At 41.8% G+C, this 23858-nt stretch overlaps 1 long non-coding RNA gene across 1 annotated transcript; it reads left to right on the forward strand.

Annotated features, from left to right (window-relative positions):
* The first annotated feature begins 389 nt into the window (after positions 1-389).
* LOC138296053 (uncharacterized) lies at positions 390-22999 on the forward strand. Its single transcript, XR_011203737.1, has 3 exons — positions 390-644; positions 13290-13366; positions 22858-22999. It is a non-coding gene; the product is annotated as an uncharacterized lncRNA (long non-coding RNA).
* The last annotated feature ends 859 nt before the right edge of the window (positions 23000-23858 follow it).

A 23858-nucleotide genomic window follows, 5' to 3' on the forward strand; every position in this document is an offset into this window, starting at 1 on the left:
ACATCACTGGAGAGGCACAAAACAACAGCACTTATCAACGCAGAAACACAACACGGCTCCAAGGAAATAAATAAAAAGTCAGTTTTTAAAACCAGTATCATACATGTTATTTAAATAGTTTCCTAATTAGAGCTGCAAACCAGTATTACTTTGTAACACACCACACTGTTTTCCGTCGGCAATTACTGAAAACCAGGAACTAAGTCAAAATCGTCGAAATCTACCGGGACAGTTAATGAAAATAGATGGGTCTGTTCGTACAAATCCCGGACACCTTAACCACCCCGTAAAGAACTCTGGTAACACTCCATGTTAAGGATCACTCCCAGTCCGGAATTAAATTAGAAAAACTACAGCCTCCCTCCCGTTACTGCGTCTCCGCACTAAAGAGGGACGTTTGGCGTCATTACGTCCCGCTTAGACGGAGGTTCGTCCCCGCTCATTGGCGTGGAGGGCGTTTGAGCTGTTGGCGCGGTGGAACTTCCTGTTTTCGATTTAGAAATTAGAAGGTAGCATACTAGAGGATCTGTCTATCGACCCTGAAGTCGCTCACTGTGAATCGCAGTATGGTTCGAGGTGCTCTCGGCAAGCTTATTAAGAAGAACCGCTCGAAGTTGCGGCTGGCACGAAATGTCGACTTGTTGGTAAGTGTGTTGTCTGTTGGGAGCTCCATAAGCTGCCTAGCAATGAGAAGTGAAACTTCTCGCATTGCCTAGTGGTGGCGGAGATTGTTAACAATAAGCCTCTGACTTCTATTCCTGCTCATTTACCATTTAGATTGTGTCGCAGAACGATAACTATTTCGCCTCCCCCGTGCGACTCCTGCCCAGAAAAAGGGACCTTGTCTAGGCGGATGGCATCGTAGGGCGGTGATAATATTGGCACAGTGGCTAATTATAATAATTTATAGCACTCGCGTACTGAAAACGGAGACAGCGAACAACTGTACTAATTTCTCCTGCAAATATCCCTGTTGAGCATTCCCATGTGTTGGTACTGACTGCATGACGGTCTTGTTATGGTTGGAAAGAGTTATCGTAGCACTTAGAGTTTGAGTTCCGTGATTATCATTATAGCAGCACTGTTATTCTGGTAGGTGGAGCTCGAGCTGGGTACTCCATACCAGATCAGTAACCTAAAAAGTAGCAACCCTGTATTCCTGGGTATCAGATATATAACATAGAAAACAATGGTTCCGTCAGAGAGAGCATTACACATCAGCTTCCTTGGTAAAACACAATTCTGAAGAGAAAAATAACTCCTGGGTGCTCCATAAAAGACAGCGCTGTGAAGTGGAATTGTAACAATAGTGGTAAATGGTGCAGTTGTGATAGCAGCAGACAAAATACAATAACTGTCAAATGATTGCAAAGTTAGCTTTCCATAAGGACCCACTAATTAATGAACAAATATGTTTATTGCATATGATTGTATAAAATTGTTACAGTATCATATATCACCAGTTAAAACACTAGTTAAAATGCATTGTTATATTTGAAGAACTTTTTTTTTTAAATATAAAAATAGGCCTGCAAAAGCATAACTGGACAATGACTTCTGTGTCCATTTTGTAGTTGTTTTTGCCTCCTTCCAGTTTTGGGCTTTTAAACATTTTATAACCCTACGTCGGTTGTTCATAACTGACTCCAGAGTGTTTTTTAAACCACTAGTTCTGTTTTACCTGTCACGGCCATCCAACACCAATGTTGTATTACTTATTAGAAGGCCAATTGCTATCTCGGAACATCTGAATTCTGGATTAGTCTTACTCCTGGCTCTCCAATGCTTTTTAAAATCATTAATGGGTAGAATCCGAAATTGTGCAAGCATACTATTTCTCTGGCATGCCATACTTGGTGCTTCTTTTAGATAGTATTCCAAGTGTGATAGTTTGTAAGAAGGCATAATTGGTCTAAACTGTTTGAGTGTTTAATTTACTTGCTAATTCCATTACTTGCTTATTAAGTGTTTTTGTTTCGGAGCTGGCTAAGTAAAACTGTTTGAACCTAGTGACCAGGTTAATATCTAGTTCGGTACTGGCTGTGGTCAAATTCTTGGTACATTTGTTTTCTTGTCCTTTAAAGATGCCCTTTAGTACTCTTGTGAACGTTCCCTCCTGTGTGTAGAATATCTATTAGCAGTATCTGAGAAACTGTGCTTTCCATACTATGGGGGTCATTATGACCCTGGCGGAAGGCGGAGAACCGGCAGTAAGACCGCCAACAGGCTGGCGGTCTTACTTGGTGGAATTCCATGGTCATCCGCCGGTTCTCCGTTCCTCCAGGCTGGAGACCTGGGTCTCCAGCCCGGCGGCCGTCACTATACCGCCGGCGGTATTTTGACCCGGCTTACCGCTGTGGATTTCCAGCGGTTTGAACCACCATGAAATCCATGGAGGTAAGCACTATCAGTGCCAGGGAATTTGTTCTCCTCCACCCCGACTCCCTCCCCTACACCCCCCACAACCCTTGCCACCCCCCAAAGGTGGCAAGGCCCCCCTCCCCACCCGACCCCCAACATCACATCACCCATACCCACACGACATGCACGCAGGCACCACCTAAACACTTAGACTTACACGCACACACGCCGAAATACATGCCTACATCCACACACACACTGACACGCACACCCACATTCAAACTCAGACATACCCACACTCATTCCCATACACACAACACCCCCGCAAGCATACACGCACTCACACACCCCCTCTACATACACACACGCACAACCCCCATGCACCCACACAACACCCAACACCCCTCCACCCCTCACAGACTATCGACTTACCTGGTCTGACGATCCTCTGGGAGGGGACGGGAGCCATGGGGGCAGCTCTGCCGACACCACACCGCCAACAGAACACCACCACGACGAATCACAGGACGTGATTCGCTGGGCGGTGTTCTGTTGGCGTGGCGGTGGAGGTGGAGCAACCTCCACTTCACCGCCTCCCGCCAGTATGGCTGTTGGTGGCTCTCCGTCCGTAAAAGGACGGAGAGCTGCCAGCGGTCATAATAAGCCGAGCGGCAAACCGCCAACACTGGCGGTCTTCCGCACGGCGGACCCACGGCGGTCTTTAAAAAAGACCGCTGAGGTCAAAATGACCCCCTATGTCTTGTTTAGCTAGGCTGCGTTCCAGTCTGATCTGAGCAGTTTGTGTGTGTTGTGATAGCTGTAATACCCTTCTCCAAATACTACACCTCATCTTGTCTAGTATGGCCGCTATTTTGTCTGGAAAGGATTTTTGGCCATAGAAGATTATTGATATCAGTTTGCTCTTTATTACTTATATCATGGCATCTGATAGACTGTGAATCTTCACATTTAGTCTGTATAGCACAAATATTAATTTGTGTCCTTTTTTCTGTTGCTGCTAAGTGAACTAGTGAGTTGGTCATATCTGGTAACCATACACTCAACTAGTTGTATGATGTTGAGTGATCAATCTTTGCTGAACCCAATTTTCAGACTTTTTTACTTTCCAATTATCTTTCCCCAAACCATTTCTTAGGTTTTGCTTGCGTTTGCCTCCAATGTATTGATCTCATTAAATTTTATAAAGCTCTTTCAATGTCTGCTGTAATTTTCTTTTCTATTTTTCGTCCAGGGTGACTAAGTGTAGGAAGCTGGCTCTGTATATACTATATTAAAATGAGCTATAGTGTGCACAGAGTCCAGGGGTTCCCCAAGAGGCTTGACAGAAGCAATAATAGATAATACTAATGCTCTATTTGTGGTATTGTGGTCGAACAGTTAGGCTTATCAGAGGGTAGTGTTAAGCATTTCTTGTACACACACAAGCAATAAGTGAAAACACACACTCAATGACTTAACTCCAGGCCAATAGGTTTTTATATAGAAAAATATTCTTTTGTTAATTTATTTTTAGAACCACAAGATTCATTTAGCAGCTAAGTACATTGAATAAAAGGTACTTTATGTAGTAATAGTTAGGTCGTTGAATCAAATCAATATTGTACACAGTTTTCATTAAAATGGCAAAAAGCTATTTTAAAAGTGGACACAGTGCAATTTTCAAAAGTTCCTTGGGGAAGTAGGTACAGTACAGTTTCTGAGGTAAGTACCACACTTACGGGTTAAGCCCCTGGGGCATAGGTAGCCCACTATTGGGGGTTCAAGGTAACACCAAACACCCAGCACCAGCAACACAGGGCCGGTCAGGAGCAGAGGTCAAACAGGAGCCAAAATAACATGGGCACCTATGGAAACGGGATACTCCGGTTCCAGTCTGCTTGCAGGTAAGTATTCGTGTTGTCGGAGGGCAGACCAGGAGTGGTTTGGAGGAGTATTGGAGGGGCCTCAAGTAGGCACAAAAACCACACCCTCAGCGGCACAGTGGCTGCCGGCTGCAGTGTGCCAACAGGGCGTCGGGTTCTCAATAGAACTATGGAGGGACCCGGGGGTCACTTAGGCACTGCAGGCAGGGTACAGGAGGGTCTCTCGGGCAAGCCACTGACTGGGCAAGGGTAAGGGACACCTACTGGTCGTTGCTGCACCGGTGGTCTATTTCCCACAGGCCTTGGAGCTGCGGGTGCAGTGCTTCTCCAGGCGTCGGATATCTTCATCTCGGGTAGTCATGGTCAGGGGGGTCCTCGGGATTCGATCTGCAGGTGTCGTCGTGGGGGTGCAGGGAGGTCAGCCCAGAGTGGACACATAGTCGGAATCGCCTGGGGATCCTCTCTGGGTAGTTGGTTTCTCTGCACACGGGCTGGGGGCATCTGGTGCAGAGTAGTTGGAGTCATGCTTCTGGAGTGAGGTGAGAGTCCCTTTAAAGTTGGTTTCTTGGTCTTTTCTTTGGGCAGGTCTGCTGTCCATGGGAGTCTCTTGGTCCTCGGTGATGCAGGCAGTCCCCTGGAGGCTTTGAAGGGATCGCTGGTCCTGCATAATGCGTTGCTTCTCTTCTTGCAGCTTTTCGAAGCAGGAGACAGGCTGGTAGGGCTGGGGCCGAGTCTGCATGGTTTTCAGCTCAGCAGACCTTCTTTCTCAAGGTCGTCTGGAATCTGAAGAGCTGGGTTCAGGTTTGCCCCTAAATACTAAATTTAGGGGTGTGTTCGGGTCAGAGAGCAGTAGCCAATGGCTGTCCCTGAGGGTGGCTACACCCTCCTTGTGCCCACTCCCTCTGGGGAGGGGGGCAAATCCCTTTCCCTATTGGTCCTTATCCTCCAAAGCAAGATGGAGGATTTCTCAAGGAGGGGGTCACTTCGGCTCTGGACACCTTAGGGGTGGTCCTGGCTGAGGGGATGATGACTCCTTGTTTTTCTCATTATCCCTCTGGACTTGCCACCAAAAGTGGAGATCGTCTAAGGGGCGGGCAGCACCAGTGGCTGGAGTGTCCTCATGGCATTGTAACACCAGGCCTGAACTTTCAAGGCTCACCGCCAGGTGTTACAGTTCCTGCAGATGAGAGGTGTGAATCACCTCTACCCAGTGCAGGCTTTGTTTCTGGCCCCAGAGAGCACAAAGGCTCTCACCCTAGGGGGTCAGAAACTCTTCTCTCAGTGGCAGGCTGGCACAGATCAGTCAGTCCTGCACTGAATGATTGGGTAAAATACAGTGGGCATCTCTAAGATACCCTCTGTGTGCATTTTATAATAAATCCAACACTTGCATCAGTGTGGGTTTATTATTCTGAGAAGTTTGATACCAGACTTCCCAGTATTTAGTGTATCCATTATGGAACTGTGGAGTTCATTTTGACAAATTCCCAGACCATATACTTAATATGGCCACACTGTACTTACAGTGTTTAAGAATGGACTTAGACACTGTAGGGGCATATTGCTCATGCAGCTATGCCCTCACCTGTGGTATAGTGCACCCTGCCTTAGGGCTTTAAGGCCTGCTAGAGGGATGACCTAGCTATGCCATAGGCAGTGTTTTGTGTGCATGGCACCCTGAGGGGGATGCCATGTCGACTTTGCCTTTTTCTCCCCACCATCACACACAATCTGCAATGGCAGTGTGCATGTATTAGGTGGGGGGTCCCTTAGGGTAGCGCACCACGTGTTGCAGCCCTTAGGGACCTTCCCTGATCACAGGGCCCTTGGTACCACTGGTACCTTTTACAAGGAACTTATCTGTGTGCCCAAGGGTGTGCCAATTCTGGAAACAATGGTACATTTTTAGTGAAAGAACACTGGTGCTGGGGCCTGGTTAGCAGGGTCCCAGCACACTCTGTCAAGTCAGCATCAATATCGGGCAAAAAGTGTGGGGGGGGTAACTGCAACAAGGAGCCACTTTCCTACACCAAGTCTTCTGCCTATTAAAGTATCTGTATTTTATGTGATCCAATCTTTGGAGTAAATGATTTAGCTTTAGCTATTTCCCTCCCAAGGTCGGTGGTGTACTAGTTGAACAATAGTGGGCTAAAACACACCCTTGTTTAAAGACCTGTGTTAGACCTAGCATTCGTGGTGTGGCCCCTACCCTTTTGCCTCCATACCTCCTGTTTTGCTGACTTTGAATCGCTGGCCTTAGGATTCTGCACACTTTACAGTGCTAAAGTGCATGCACTCTTTCCTTTAAACATGGTAACATTGGCTTATCCCTAATTGGCATTATTTTACTTGTACAGGGCCCTAAAACTCTACTCGACCACTGGCTGTGGTGAGTCATATTTGATCGAGCTATTTTAGGACTTACTCACCCCTTCTGGCCAGTTGACAAATAACAGGTGTTCTAAGTGACTAAAAAAGTCATGGGTCGCGTGTCACCTATATGTGGGCTAGATTCTTGTGATACATTCAGTGAACTTTAGTCTGCTTAATCAAACAAGGTTTTAAAAATATATTTGCTGCAGAAATGCTGAGCTCACATATTTGAAGTTGCAATCATATGTGAGAATGAAGAAAAAGGTGACTGTAAACTATTTGCTTAGGATCACACAATTTGAGACCCATTTACAGGTCAAGTACATTATAGTTAGGTCGAATAGAATATTTAAGTTACTCGACCTGCAGGTCTATTAATATTTTTATGATATTTCAAGGCCTGCTTGTAAGTCCCTAGTAGAGTGCACTACATGTGCCCAGGGCCTGTAAATTAAATGCAACTAGTGTGCCTGCCGCACTGATTGTTCCACCCACTTATGTAGCCCTTTAAACTTGTCTTAGACCTACCACTACAGAGCCTGTGTGTGCCATGTCAACCTGGCATAGTCAACCTTGTGCCAGGCCCAAACTTTCCTTTTTATTATATATACATATATATGTCACCCCTAAGGTTAGGGCCCGGGTAGCCCCAAGGGCAGGGTGCAGTGTATTTAAAAAGTTGGACATCTGCTTTTAACTTCTATATATCCTGGTGGTGGAAAAACTGTTAAATTTGTTTTTTGCCATTGCAAGGCCCATCTCTCACAAAGCTTAACATTGAGAAATACCTTATTACCTCTAATAAGTGTAATTCATACTCTGAAAGAGAGACTTTTGAGTTTGATGTCTCTGCAATTACAATTTAAAATCACAATTTATGGTGTAATCATATTTTAAATTGCAATTCTGAAAAAGCCTCAATTAGAAAGTTGGCATTTTCTTGCCTAAGCCATTTGGTGCCTGCTGTCCGTCTCTGATCATGTGTCCCAGACAGCCGCACAAAAAATTAGGTAAGGTGTGACTTGGTAGGTTGTCCTGGGCAGGGTGACAGGGAGGACTGGACACAGCCTCACATACACCTGAATAGACTGTGTCCTGTCCACACACAAATGGCTGCATAACCACCTATAGGGAGCCTAGAGCAGAAGCAGGAAGGACAGGACATCTGTGCACTTTAAAGGTATCTCTCTGAAGTCTCCATACTGGGTTTAAGAACTAGACCTTAGACACCACCACATCAGTACACTTCCGGATCTGTGGATACTCTGCCAGGAACAAAGACTGCAGTGCTGATGAAGGCCGGCCACTCTGCTGGACTTCTGTTTGCTGTACTCCTACTTTGCTGTGCTGACCTGTACCTGTTGCCCTCTTGCCTGGGAGTGAGAAGGCTGGACCTGAATCTCTCCATCCCAGAACCCAGGGTGGCTTCAAGGGCTAGTTAGCTTGCCTCCTTACCTTAAGTCTCTGGGTCATAACAGACTTCTAACCACCCTGCTCCTGGAGTCTGCCATCTGTGAGTCTGACCTGACAAGTGGTGCCACTCCAGTCCTAAACCCTTGAAAATGTGGCTAAGGTGCTTGCTCCAGGGGTACTGACGCGCCCTCTGCTATGGAGTCCGCGTTGCCGCTAGTTCGTGGAGAAAATCGACCCCACCTTTATTGCATCGGTCAGAACTAGTGCAACCAGAATTGCATCATCGATGTACCTCCCATATCGAAACCAACTCATCACCTTATGAACCAACAGTGCAAGGTGCCCTCATCCCGATTGGCAACAGCCTTGACAATGGAACGCCGCATCACAGCCTCTGCACGCATCAGAACCAACTCATTGCCTCAGCTGTCCAGCTCATCCTTAATATCGACGCATTGGGAGCTCTCACTGCAGCCGCACCACATCTCGCAACAGACGCACCACTGTGGTTGCTTGGAGAACATCGACGCACCCCCCTCTACTGAGTGGTTCGTAACTGATGCATCGCTCCTCGACCCAGATTTAAGGTACTTTTGGTTCAGCTGGATCACTTTTGCCGGCCCATGCTCCATCTCGGTCAGCCTGAACATTCGACTTCATCGCTTTCTGGCACGGCCAGATATTCCCTGTTAGCACTTTTGGCTTTTAAGGGCTATTTTTACAGATTATTATTATTATTATTATTATTTTTTTTCTTCTTTCAGAATTCATAACTAAAGTTATACTTGTAGAACTTCATCATTTTGGTCTTGCTTTTATTTATTAAATTAAGTTCTGTTTTTCTAACCTGGTGTGAGATCCTTTTTGTGTGGTATTTTTACTGTTTAAAGTGTTGCACAAATACTTTACACACTGACTTCAAGTTAAGTCTGACTGCTCTGTGCAAAGTTACCAGAGGGTGGAGCACAGGTTAATTTGGTGTTTGCTTGTGCCTTTCTCTGACAAGAATTGTGGTTGCTGTTTGACCAGGGCTCACACCCCAGTCAACCAACAACCCAATTACTCATGCCCCGTTTGTTGTGAACTTTTTGGACACCTTCTCTCTATGGCCCAGTTTGACGCGCACATACACAAAAGAGGTGCGATTCCCTGCTGTAAATAGTGCTTGAAAAACTATTTGAAGCCCCACGTGAGGAGAGAAAATCACTGTCACTCATTTCATCTGCATATTTATCTATAATAATTACGGGTTTGGACAATTCTGTGAATTGGTTAGGGTCGATGGTTTGATACAGGTAAAAACTGTTTGTAGTAGAGCATTCATTTTGGATCAGATATTTAGTATTTTTAGGCACTTGGCTTTCTCTGAACTGTCGCATACACATTGAACACATCTGTGGTTGATTGTTAATGTGAGCTATGCTACCTGTAAAATGTATGCTATAGGGTCAGTGTTGCACATAGTGCATGCTTTCTACACCTAACGGAGTTGTATGTGTGATGGCACTAATGATGCCTCATATTCTCCTGAGCTATTTTGTACTTGCTTTCAAGCCTCTAATGCTATACTAATATATAGAGCAAAATTAAGAGAGAAAAAAGCTTGGGAGAAGTCATCGGTGATGTCATAAATGATATAGAACATGTCATGAGTGATTTAATATGGTTATAAGCAGTGCATGGGGGGCACACTTTATAGTTAGTGCTTCTAACTATAGCTGGTGAATTTGTGTGTGTGTGGTTTTTTGTTTGTTTTTCAAAATGTTTGTTGTCATTGACAAATTCACCTAACTATAAAGCTACTTTTATTCTTTATTTTTTCAGTGAATTTCTAATGTACTTTTTAAAAATAAAAACATTTTTATTACACCTAACTATACCGCTACTTTATCGTTAGTTTTTTTTTCACTGAATTTCTGTGGTTTCCTTAACGTAAAGTAATATTTAATTATGATATGTAATTCAGCCCTGCACAACAGGGGGTTGGCTGCAGGGCTTATATTATGAGGGCAAAAGCAGAAGTTTCAGACACTTCTGTGTCAACAAAACTATACAATAATGCTGTTAAATACATCCTCTCTATTCACATATTGATTGTAGTTATCTATAACTAAACACAGCTTAAACAGTAAGTGAACATGATAGTATGTCAACTTAGGCAGTAAGTGGACATAGTAACATTTCTATGAGTGTCTTGAAAACTTCAATCTTTTTAAGAAAGACGGAAGAGCTTGATGATATGAACAGAATGAAAACAGACCAGGCTAATGGGGCTGAGCAATGGAAATAAAAGATCTTGAAAGAGAATTGCCACAGTGGTAACGACAAAGTGAGTGTCGAAGGATTTGATGTATCTTAGAAGAGAGTTTATGTGTACGTTAAATAGAAGAGGACATTGGCGATGAAAAACGTATATAAGAAAGATATAAGCAAGTTTATGAGAATTTTTCAGGTGTAGAAGGGTTAGCTTTTGTCCAGGGTTCTTTCCGGAATACAAGATTGCTCAGTCTTTGCAGTTGGGTGGAGTTGTGTATAGTGTAGAAAACAGAAGAATGTTTCAATACAAAAAAGAGCAGCAAGTCAGTTTTTGTTAGCAGTGCAATTGAGTGTCTCCCAGGAGACCATATTGATTCCATACCCCTGCCACGACACACTCTTCTTTGTCCATATGAAAGTAAGTCGTTTTCCTCAAGTTGGATAGGGAGAAAAGCTGTGGGAAGGCATATCATATTTAGAAAGATACAATTGAAGATTATTCTGAAGCAGGATTGGTCTGCAAGGTCAGGTTCTTGTTTAATGATGTGTAATGTCTTCAGGACCCTGGGTAACTTGCCAGACAACGGGAAGTTGTTGAATATGACTGACTGGGAGTCCGCTGTGGTGGAGAGAAGGGTGTTCTTGCTGATTTGTGGAGGGCAGTTATCTGCCTGGGAACCTTAAGTGTTATTGGCATTTGTGCATTATTTTAACTTCTTATGGTGAGTGAATTTAAGGAAAGGAATCTTGGGTGCGGGCTGGAATGATGCGTCTTTAGTGGTGCACAATATGGTAGTCATTTGTTGTGGGACATAGCCCGGGCATATCTGTTCAAGAGTTTGTAGATAAAGGGAGCTGCCATAGTGGTGTTGTGGTCTTGTGACTGGATACCCTTATAGTGCATTCTTGATTTAAAAAAAAAAAAGTGAACATTTACGGCAGATTCTTTTGATGGGTATTTTGTTTTAATGATGGGAGTTGTCATTATGGGGAAAGAGCCTGAACCGCTGGGCAAATTGTTCTCAGTGTACAGGTAGAACAATGGAAAAAAAGCTGAGTTTGATTATCTTGACCCATATGTGAAGGTTGCAATTGTTGTGGAAGAACATATTCTTTTGGTAGACTTTGGTGGAGGATCACCGTTTTTTCAATATAAATTTATTGATGTGTGAAAAGTAACGTATGACTACAAGCTTTCTACTGTTCACCACAAATGGGGCAAAATGGATAAGGAACAGGAACAAGCTTGCTGTGCAGAAGTTTTGAGTATAATGCTACCCCATTAATATTACCCGTAACCTTCACTTCGTGATTAGCGTTTTGACTGTCTGGAAACTGTTGAACATTGCACATGAACATCCCTCATGCCATTTTTAGGTCCTACCTACCAGACAGCGCAAGTTTTCTTACTGGAAAAGACCTATTTTGCACTTACCAAGCACTTACTGGGCTTTCAGCCCACCCACTTATTTACTACAGGTCGGGTTTATTGACACTCTCATTTTCTTGTGTCCTATTTGAGGCTTCCCTTGTTCATCTTGTTGTATTTTTCCCTCCCTGGAGGATAGCCTTCTTACTGTTCTTTGGTTTTGCTGACTTGTATCCTTCTAGTACTCACTTAAATGGAACCATTTTTCTTTTTTGCTATCTGGCTCGCCCCCTCATGTGCTTCTCTCCTGCTAAACATCTGCCCCATGCAATGTGTTGTTGTCTCCCTACTGTTGTAAGATCTCTTTTAGGTGCTTCTCCACGGCCAAATTTCCCACCCTTGCTCTGTGTTGCCTTCTCACTCATGTCACCCCCTCTGCTGTTTGTCTCCCTCCAGCGCTACCTTCCTCTGACCACTCCCCAAAGCTTCCCCCTTTGCCTAAAAGGAGACTTTGTAGAAATGGATCTCCTACACTATTTATTTCAAATGCACTCTGAACTGGTTATTGATGTCAATTAGTTTTAGTGTATGCTTTTAAACAAATAGATCATCCCTCTGTTTTTGGCTCAATGTTTTTTGTAGGGGAAGAACGTGACTCATTATCCAGCTTGTGTTGGTTTTCAAATAAGGCGGCCGTAACTAAAGACGGTTATTGTAAAGCTTGGTGATCACGTTATGAGAGCTATCCAGGCACCAGGATAGCATAACTATGGAGCTAAATAGTAGTACTCGTCACCCCTCAAGTTAGATTTCCTGCATTATGGCAATAGAAATGGACACCTTTTACCTTTTTGAGAAATGGAATGCTACTAAATGTGCTTTTAGTTTGTCCATTTTGTTGTATGTAATTTAGTTGGTTTCAATGTTGGTACACCTACGCTATCTCCTACTGCTTGCCTGTCCTCAATGTATCTATTCAAGTCTGTTATGCCTCCATATTTGATACTCATTACATACTTTTAGCATTGCTAGACATGTGGTTGCATAATGCTCAGTGATCACATGGACACGATCATTGTTTCCCTCTATTGCTCATCTCGGATGGTGCTCTTAACCTGCTCTTATCAAAATCTGTCAGGCATACCGGTACCTTTTACCTCACATCTGCACCTAGGAGCACTTTATTTCTGCAGTGTTTGCATTGCTAGTCAAATGTATGCAAAAGTACACTTGTCGGACTACACTAGCATTCTGTGTCTGATGTCATAAGATGCAATTTGAATGTGAACATGTTTCAACTTTAAAATAGATATAGGTAGTTTGAATGCATTGCCTACTTTGTATGTGGTTCTGTTCTAATATGGTAGAGCGTTTAAATTAAATGATTTTTATGCACAAAATTAGTGCACAAATCTGTTCTCAATGTTTTTTTTCAAATTGCAAAAGAATTAACATAAAACCATTTTGGTACATATTTTCTTGCTTTTTGTGTCACCTTAAAAACACCTCGAGCCGTGATATATAGATATAGATATAGATATATATTTTTTCCTTCTTTTTTTTTTTTTTCATTTATTGCCTTTACACTTTTTTAAAGGTACATATGAATCTTCTTCTGTTTCTCCATCGGTTAGCAGAGGAATCCAGAGTCAAAGCGTTTGAGAAAAAGTGCCTCACCATCAAATCTGAACACGTTCTTTCGGTACTAAAGGTAAAAATATATTAAACTTCATTTGCTTCTCAACTTTTATTATTTAATGTGCACTGTCAATCAAGGTTGCACTTTGTGCAACCAACATTTTGTTCATTATGCATTTTATTGTCCTTTCCTCTTTCTCCAGTAAATTCATTGTGTTAGGAACGCAGGGAAGCTTAAGATTAAGGAAAGGCAGTGTCTCCCAGTATATAGGAATATTTGCTAGGGACAGTCTTAGGAAAGTGTTGGCAACGGAGCCGATGTGCTGCCATGTTTTTTTACTCCTATTAACGATTAAAAACGTTGTTGAGAACTGAATGGGAAAGTGGTTTGTGATGTTAAGGTTTGTTGTGTTTTTTTTTAAATATATTGTTATTGGCATTGTAAAAAAAAAAAAACCTCTTCGAGGGTAAAAGAGAACATAGTGTTTAGTAATGAAACAATTCCAATCGGTGTGTGTGTGTGTTTTATTTTATTTATTTATTTATTTTTTTAAATATATATATATATATATATATATATATATATATTTTTTTTTACAGCTTAGGCTCACACTAGCATTCACCTTTGTTTGCACACATTCAAAAATATAACCGCTATCTAATATTGCAAATTACTTTTTGCGTTTAGTTACCTTTTTCATACTTTCATATTCTAAAGTAGGGTTTATCAGGGAGAGGGATTGTCTCAGTAGAAATATAACAAAACGAAAACAGCATCCATAGCATAACTGCATCGGGCTTGCCCCAATTCCAGCTTTCAACATAATGGTGCCTGACACCCCAACGACTTTAGCTGCCTAGAAAAACCGAACGTAGAAAATTCAAACACAAGGTTACATTGAAAAGCACTCTGTCAATAGTAACATAAGTTCAAACCATCATCTATTTATGCAGGAGAGATTGATGTCTTCAAACATCGACTTACACTTAAACTGAAATGTACACATTAAAACCAAAACATTTATATCCGCGTTCTGTAGATCATCAAGAATTGCTGTACAAAATCTGTTTTAGAGCATCTAATTCCTGCAATCCAGTTATAATATTCTAAATTTCATATATTACCCAATGGCGGAGGAAGAGTTTTTAAATCATAATATCAACGGTAAGCAATATGTAGTTGCCTAATAATCCGTATTTCCCACCAAATTTACACACAAAATAGTTCATTCATACATTACTTCTGAATGCTGGGTCAAACTGAATTCAATAATTTAGGAGAAAATCTTTTATATTGAAAAATAACATGTATATTCAAAACTTAAAATAACTACCTTAACTACCTGTTGCTGCAGGAGAAAGGATACACCAGAGCCACCATCCTGGGAGTGTTTTTTCCTCATTCCTGCAGACTGGCTGTGATACTATAGAGATGCAACCCTTTCTGGTGTGTTTACCTGAACATTTATAGCACCAAACAAACCACAAAGAGGCACCTTTGCGGCATTTAACCTGGAGAATTAGGAGGTCAAAAGAGTTAGGGGCAAAGAAAAGTGGGCAGCCATATATTTCTGTGTTAACCTTTTCAAATAAGTATTCCTCCACATTGGCAATACCGCCTCACTTTTCAAAACATTGACTTTATACAAAGAGAATAACAAAAGAGGCAGCTTAACTGAACAGGAGTCTTCAAATATGTGCAGAATGGTAAAACAGAGCTTCAGTGGTAGATGGACCTACAGGATAGGTTCCAGAGGTGCAACATCTCTGAACTTGGTTCAGTGTTTTAAATGGAAATACAGAAGGGCTGGTACTATATTCATTTAAAGCACTGCCTTGGGTTAATAGTCTCATGGCAGCCCTCTGCTCAGGAATGGGCTCTGTAGAAGAGATACTTGTACCTAAATGTCCTGGGCTTTGATGGTGCCTTTTCGGTACATACATTAGTGCACTGGGTGTTGGTTTTGAAAAGAGAATTATCTCTGTTGGGGTGGTTACTCAAAATTTGAAGCCTTGGCCTAGTTCCTGTTCTTTTATACCCTGCTCCTCTCACTGTGGCACCCTTGTGTTAGCTTCTTAGCGGTGCAGGATTAGGAAAATGGCTGCCTGTACTAACTGAACTCTATTTGAAGAGGCCAAACTTAAATCCAAAGGCTTCGTGTTTTTTTGCTATCAAGCTTGAGCCTGTGAAGTGCTTGGGTCTGGATTCACAACTCCTTTTCCACCATTTTATAAATAACACCTTTCTCCATCTTGTTGCCTAGAACTAATCTATGTGCTTAGTGGATGACCCTCGGGAGGTTATTAAGAGTATGTGCTGTTGCCTGATGTTACGCTCTTCTCAAGTCAGATAGTTAATGCACCTGCTGCAGAGGCCTTGACAGAACGAGAATGTCACAGATTACAATCCTGACATAGCTTTTTCACCCCTGCAAGGTCGATGCAAATGAATTGTAGCGATTTTTGATAAGAATGGCACCTGCTTTTCAGCACTATGAAATGGCAGACCCTGTATTTCCAAGCGCTATATAAAAAAATGAGTTAATCCCAGGCTGCCCCAAAATGCACCAGACAAAGAACCCTATGGGAGAGGATGTGACAGAAGGGTCAGAGCAGCCGACTTTGAAGCTGGGGAACACGGTTCGAGTCTCGGCTCCGGCTCAACTTCCTGTGATTATGGGCAAATCACTTATTCATTTTTGGTAGCAAGGGGAGATTGTGTTCTTGTGTAATGTAACCAATGTTTGTGTAAAGTGCTCTAATACCCTTGTATTGAATTTGTGCTATATAAAACTGCAAAATACGTTAATAAAACACTGCAATACCTTCTTGTCAAGTTCGCGCAACATAAAACTGCAAAAAATAATTCATATAAAAAAGACCCAGCAGACATTGCAGTGAAACAGCAAAATGCCAGAAAACAAAGAAGTAAGAGACAGCATACTGTCAAGAGTGCAAAACGGCCTCAAGGCAGGACAAACGTAAAGCATTTAGCAACCATATCAAGGGATTTTTGAAAGGCAGGCCCATGAACGAATGAAAGTGATGAGCGTGGTTAAAGCACACAAAATAGATTGCAACATGTCGAAGAGCAGTGCTTGTGTGCTGCTATGCTCGACCTAATAGTGATGGCGCTCATGGTTTACTCTGGCTTCTTTATATACCATAGTTTTGAAGGAACTTTAGCAAACATGGCAAGAAGTTAAGCTACTTTCCAGAGATGGTAACCCCAAGAGTTACCAGGGAACCAACATTGCGGGTATATGTTGCATGTGGGCAGAGATCCAGTTTTATGAACGTGCAGTCAAGGGTAGAGTTTAAGTGGGACAATCTGAGCATGCGATTTTGGGATGGAAGCATTAATAAGATCAGAACACCGTTCTGAGGGCCACTGGGGAAGCGGGAGCTACTAGGCCCAACTGTGGCCATTGATATCTTTTACTCCTGATGTCCCTGGGTTCGACCTACTATGAGTCTTGAGCAACTGGGCCGAATACCCCATCAGCCCTACACTCTTAGTGGTAGTGCAGGTGGAGCAGTTCAAAGTGTCTTGCACATTAGATACAAACACAAAGTAAAATGCAGTATTCACAAACCATCTGCACAGTCCCCTGAGCTCAGGGCTCTAGTATTTTAACAGCCAGGTCCCAGAGACCCATTCTTCTCTCGCTAGCAGAAGGGGCTATTCCCCATTTATTTTAAGCAGCATTCAGGTTAACCTCCACTAGTAGTCCTAGTCTCAGGAGTCTGAATCTGACTCTTTTAAAGTTAAGTGTTCCAGCGTCAAAGCATTATATAGAAGGAAAATTTATTGTTACCCACACCAGCAGGGTCTGAACGACTGGAGTCTTCTAGCACTTCCCCTTCATCGGCGTTGAAGCTGCAGTGGCTGTCTCTAATAAGTTCTTCACACGCTGCCCAGAAGGGGCAGAGGTGCAGTGTCCCCAAGCTCCTCACACATGGTCCTGTGGAAGCAGCTGGCTGAGGAGGGGGCCTGGAGGAGATCCTCAATGCTCCTCTGATGCTGGTAAATTTCTTGTGTTCCTGCCCATTGGAGAGGAGGGGGGTGTGACTCTTCTGATGCTAGTGCTTAGTAGGGGCTGAAGTCCCCTCGGTTCACTGCAACAGCTTCCTCTTCACATTGACTGTCTTGACCAGACCATGCTCCTTGTCTTGGCCTGGTGGCAACCTGGCATACATGGGTCTCCATCCTCACTCTGTACGGCCCATCAGCACAGCAGCAGGCTTCACAGTAGTGCAGCCTGGCATTCTGCATCACCGATGTTGCTCTGCACGGGCCACAGTTCAATCAGCATAGCAGCACTCTTCATGCCCCCATCTGGCATACGGGCTCGACCACTTCACGCCGTATGCAGACTATCACCACAGCAGTAATTTTCACAGTGACCCCGAACTGGCAAATGGGGTCACCTAATTTCAACCTGCAAACGGACAACAACCTGGTCGATGCAGCAGAGTTCACAGTTTGCTTCACAGTGTCCCCCCTCTGACATTCTGGGGTTGATGACTTTTCGCTGCACCCGGGCAACTACTTGATTTGTGCAATAGCTGTCTCCTCACACCTTACTACAGCGATCCAGTTGCCAGGATCCCCCCTCGGGACCCTGCTCCCTCCAGCCCTCCTTTTCCTTACAGGACACACTGGTTTTAGCGAGCAGGCTGGCACTGGTGTAGCAGACTCCAGGGGCAGGTGGTCTTAGGTGATGTCACCGCACCCTGCTGGGAGACTGGCAGGCCTTAGCCCCGAGTCCTGGTAACTAGCATCTTCTTGCAGAGCTTCTCCTTCCTTCCTGCAGCCTGACAAGCTGCTTGCCACATAACCCTTTTGGGGGATTCTAGCTCCCCTTCTTATAGTTCTTATCGAGGCACCAAATGTGATTTAGAGTCTGAATCATTGAAATTTGTGTTGGGGGGCTGATTCCTTTTGAAGTTCCCTCTTCTCTGCTCTTCCTCCAGAAAACAGATTGTCACAAAACGAGCGACTCCATATCTGACAAATTTTGATGTTTCAAACTAGAAAATTGTAAATATGGAATTTGCAGATTAGGACTACAAAGGAGACCTACCCAACAATATTGTATTGTAGCTTAAGACACCACAAAAAGATGATGGTAACCATTGTTCTACTCGCATATCTACATAATGCAGGAAAATTAGAACAGCAAAACAAAGATTGTAAGAAATTGAATTATTATTTGGGGTGTGTGACTACCCACGTCAAGAAATAATCACAACGTTTATCAGAGTGTACCCTTAAAGTGAGAAAATTAACTTGAGCTCAAACTCCTGGTAGTTACTGCACAGAACAGACAGACATAAGGGAAATGCAGTACTAAAACAGTAATAACGTTTAAATACAAAACAAAAAAGCTTCCAAATGTAATTGGAAAAATGTGTACAAATTTAAAGAACAAAATGACATTGAAATGAAAAAAAATCAAATAAGGGGAAGTGGAGATATGAATTTTCAAAGTTAAAAGTAGGAATAGCTCCAAGAAGCATAAAATGCCAGTGACAGTCAATGGTCGTGGTAGGATCACTGACTGTAATGGACGTGAGTCAAATACAACAACCAGCTCCATCCTGGTCAAAGATTTTATCTCCTGACTTCTGTCCTTTACGGCCCAATAGATCACAGAGATATGCTTCCCCAGTTCTGTCCTCATAATCCCCCCCACCCCCCATACACACACTCACAGAAAGCACTTAGAAACTCAGAGGATGTCAGACAGAGGCCAAACAGGGTCTATCTTGTCCAGTTCATTTGCAACAAGTCAGCTGGGTAGTTGCAGAAAAGCTTTTCAGACGGATGCTGTATATACAACTGATGTACAGACTTCCTTGCGCACTCACCTTGGAATGCCCCCCTCCCATAAAGAATCCAAATGTAGGGACTGAAAACCTTTGTCCGTAGTTTGAAATTAAATAGAATATATGTGAACATAAAATTAGAGCTTCAATGATAAATCCAAAAGTGAAGAACTGTGTGCATTTTTAAAAAATGTTTTTAAGAGGCTTGACTTTGATAGCATTATAGCCCACTGTAGTGGGCTATACTAGCCAATAGAGGCCTGCTCCAGTGTTAAAGGACCGAGCTGAAGACCTCGGTAGAGCAGTTTTAAGGCTATTGAAACATTCCGCCACTAGAGGGCAGAATGTTTTTTTTATTTATTACAAAGTCCTCACAGAGCTTGAGAGGATTGAAATCCCCCGGGTTACGTGAGGCCTTTGCTCATAGCTGTTGCTGTGAGACAACCATTGTTTTCAGTGGAGCTCCCAACATTCCAGTGTTATAATCTCTCATCCATGTGCCTTTTTTTGGGGGTGGAGGGGCTGAAAATAAAGTAACATAGGTCACGGAACTCATTCAAGACAGCCTCTTAATGCCCTGCTCTGTGCACCCAATAGTATGTTAGAAACCGATCCCTTAGAACCAAACGGTTTTAGTGACAAAATTACCTTTCTTAATAACCAAAAAAAGAAGAATCACAATAATGAATTGTGAAAAAGATGTCCGCGTGCCACCAAATGTCTGCCACCAGCCAAAACCTGGCCGAATGGTGATTAAACAACTGAAGCCACAAGACCTGAAGAAATTCATATCCCAGATTACATTAGAGTGGAAACATGAACTGCATGCACAGCCAAAAATCTGTGAGCACAACTCAACCTGTGGCTGCTCACCACCAGTTAACGGATCAGCGTGTCAGGTGCTTCTTAAAATATTACAAAATATATATATTTTTTAAAGTGCACACACTTCATCAGATAACCTATGAGAAACGTTAAAAAGCCTCATGTTTCTTGACACATGAATAATAACCACACAGTATAACCAGAATAGCAGTTATGCATGTCACTAACTATGAAAATAATATGAATATTTCTAACATGTTTGGAATATCATTGTCAATCTAACACCCTAAAAGCTATTTTTATGCGCTGTAACATGGACTAACTTAATAAATCTAGAGTTTTTTAATATTCAGCAGACTGCATACCAGTTTACAGCAAAATCTGAATGGGGCACATTTTTATAGCAATAATGCAGTTGTAAGCAAAGGGGACTGATTTTATCATTTTGTTGGAATTTTTTTTTTTTTTTTGTCTGAATAGTCAGGAGGGACGGAAGAGAGGCTGAACTTTCTAAAGACTTTTTGTTAAGCTACTGAAATACTTAATCTAAACATACCTTTAGTAAAGGGGAGATTTTATAGATCCTCCCACCTATTTGGGGCATTCAGCAAGCCTGTCAATGCCCGTAAGTGTTGAACTAGCTGCACGTTTTGGGACTCATAGGTTACAGACATGAGGGATTATTCCTCTTAAAGAAGAGCTCTAAAACACATATAGAGAGGATAGAAGGTGATTGTGAGACAACAACAAGCAAGGTATTGCCAAAAAGTAACTATCCACTCCACATCTAAAAGGTATGTTAATAAACTGTCAGTCTCTGAATAAACATGCTGAGGAGATTACTCTCCTTTATATAATTAGAAAATCTGGATTCATTATGCCTCATGGAGACCTGGTTAAATAATTGCTCAGGGCCAGATCTTCCTGTCACTATCCCAGACTGCGATGATGCAATCTCCTAAGATTGAGAATATAGGAAAGTGGTTATAATTGTTCAGTTCTCGCTACAAATTGTAAAGTGTGAACCATGAAATTTTAAGCAAGCAGAAGTGTCTAATACATTCTCAACTTCTTGTTTATTGTTGCACTATCCCCCTAGCTAACTTTGAAACAGTCTTGGCAGGGGCCATTATCCAATATTTATTGGAGTTTTAAAACCTTTGCATATTGAGGGGGCTTATAAATCTGATAGGATAATAAAAACGAGCAAACCCATTCCTACTAATAAACTACACTTCTAAAGTTACTACAACCAAAAAGGACCCAAAACAGTTGGAAACCTACTCTGGCTCAGAGCTGAAGTAAGTGCAGTGCCCCACCAGGCAAATCTCTGGTACTGCAACACGCTGCCATAGAAAATAAAGGTGATAAAGTCTAATAATAAAAAAACAAATTGGAAATTATTTAAATTAGTTAAAACTCTAAATAAAGTTAACAATCTAAAATTAACTTATTTTATATTTTTACATATTTTAAGTCTGTTTAAATAAAAAACAAATTAAAATATAATTAAATCACCTTTAATTCTACACAACTTTTAATAATACATGATAAATAATATGCTTATTTCTAACATTAGGGTGTTTTGCTAATAAATCCTAAATATTATAATTTAATGTATTTAAATAATTAAATATTTGAACACAAATTAGGTGAATAGTTCTGTAGCATTTATTTTGCTCCACATATAGGATAAATGACATTTATTTCCAGTATTATTTAACATGAAGATATGTTTTAACTTACCAGTTAATTTTATTTTTTTATTAAGAAAGTTTAAAGGTTATTTAAAATTTTTGTCATGAAATGGTTTTGAATCATATTTACATGTTTTAATTATATTTACATCCTTTTTCACAATAAGTCAAAAGCTTTATCCTGTCGGTAATGGCCCATCCGGGCACACCTACACTCTCCATTGTGTATGGCTGTCTAGGAGGAGCACACAAAGCCCAACTGTCGGCTGCACACAGTCATGTGACCCAAAGACGGATGCAGGCACTAAATGGCTAAGACAGGAAAATGCCAGCTTTCTAAAAGTGACGTTTTGAAAATGTACACTAAATCTGACTACCATGAGAGGATTTTTTTAGTTCGATTCCAAATACACCAACCATGAACAGGTTACCTGTTACCATTTGGAAATTGAAGCTTATTCAGTGTAATAAATCAACTCCAATGTTAACCTATGGTTAATGTGTGTTCACTACCAAGACATGTAAAACTTAAAAGTGGCATGTCCAACATTTCAAATACACTGCACCTTGCTCTCTAGGCTGTCCAAAGCCTACCTTAGCGGGATGTATGTGAATCAGAAAGAAAGGTTTGAGTCTGCAAAAGGGTTTATTTTTGCAGGGTGAAATGGCAGTTTAAATCTGCACACACCAGCTGCATTGGCAGGCCGTAGACATGTTTAAAGGGCCACTTAAGTGGGTGACATAATCCATCCTAAAGGCCACTAGTAGCATTTAACTTGCAGTAGTTCTTTTTTGCTAGGAACTTATAGGTAAATGAAAAATTCCAATTGTGGATAAGCCAATGTTACCATGTTTTATGGAGTGAGCATGTGCACGTCGGCACTGGTTACCAGTGGTAAAGAGAACAGATTCCTAAGGCCAGCAGAAATGGGAGAAGAAGGCAAAATGTTTGGGCGAAGACCACTCTATAACTGACAAGTCTAACATGATGGATTTTGAACTAATGACTAAGTTCTTGTGGTGAGTAACTCTAATGTTTAATAGATCATTGCACAAGTAGATCATCAAAATAGACTGAGGATCAGGAGGTTAACTTCCTAGAGATTGCAAAATATATCCAAAGATGCAAATTGCTTTTTAAATTCAAATATGGCTTTCTTACCCAAGTCCTAAACAATTTACAGTAAATTTATTTCATTTTCGTCCACAGAGAGTTTTAAAGGAGAGAAAAGGTTAGAAGTCGAAGATGAATTGCCCGTGTGAATTACTCTGTCTACACCGTGCAGTGCATTTTTGTGTGTGCATCCACATGAATCTTCAATGAGGAATAAAGACTAGAACTTAAAGATGAATTGCCTATTTGATTCTGTCTGTTCCACTCAGGTCACTTTTTTATGTCCCCCTACAGGAGTTTTTAAAGAGGAACAAAGACTATAACTTGAAGATGAATTTCCCATCCATATTACTCTTTCTTCTCCCTGTAGTGCACTTTGTGTATGTGTGGGGGTCTTGTGTACATAAAATGATTATATAAATGCATGTGCAGTATATTATGCCACTTTTTAATAGTATGAATCCCTTTTTGCATATAAAATGTTGCTGTGACAAACTGATATGTACTTGTCATGTTTTTTTCTACCTCATGGATCTGCATGCTGATTTATATTCCAGATTGCACAACAGTGCCAGGTGCCAGACTAAAAAACATGCTTCATTTAGATCAGCTTTATTTATAGCATTTTAACAATTATTCAAAAAGCGAAATACATTTCTATTGAAACATTTTAGCTTTCTGTTTTTCTTGATATCATAAGTGCCACTGTAGTTACCTACAAAAGAACAGCATCTCTGTTTATTTCATGTGACCTATGGTATCACTTAGTGTTTTTATTTTACCTTGGATAATTACCTAATGCAACTTTCTTTGTGATGTTCTCTTCTACACAAGGATTTGTATGGCAAATCTGCAATCTTACCAAAGTGTCTTTTGACCCTTATAGTTGGACACGAAGGATTGGGTGAGGGAGAGTGGTTGTTGTGCCCCTATCAACCCCAATTGTTCTTGCATTCACTTATTCTGAGGAACTTGAAGGGTGGGGTAACTTGAACCTCATCTGCTTCTATATTGACTTCTATCACCTCCGCTTGATTTTGACACATTTTTTCCCATCGTGCCAATAGTAACCAGCACACATTGCTGCACTGCCTTGA

Source organism: Pleurodeles waltl, chromosome 5 (genome assembly GCF_031143425.1).
Source record: "Pleurodeles waltl isolate 20211129_DDA chromosome 5, aPleWal1.hap1.20221129, whole genome shotgun sequence".
In the NCBI taxonomy this organism is placed as follows: domain Eukaryota; kingdom Metazoa; phylum Chordata; class Amphibia; order Caudata; family Salamandridae; genus Pleurodeles; species Pleurodeles waltl.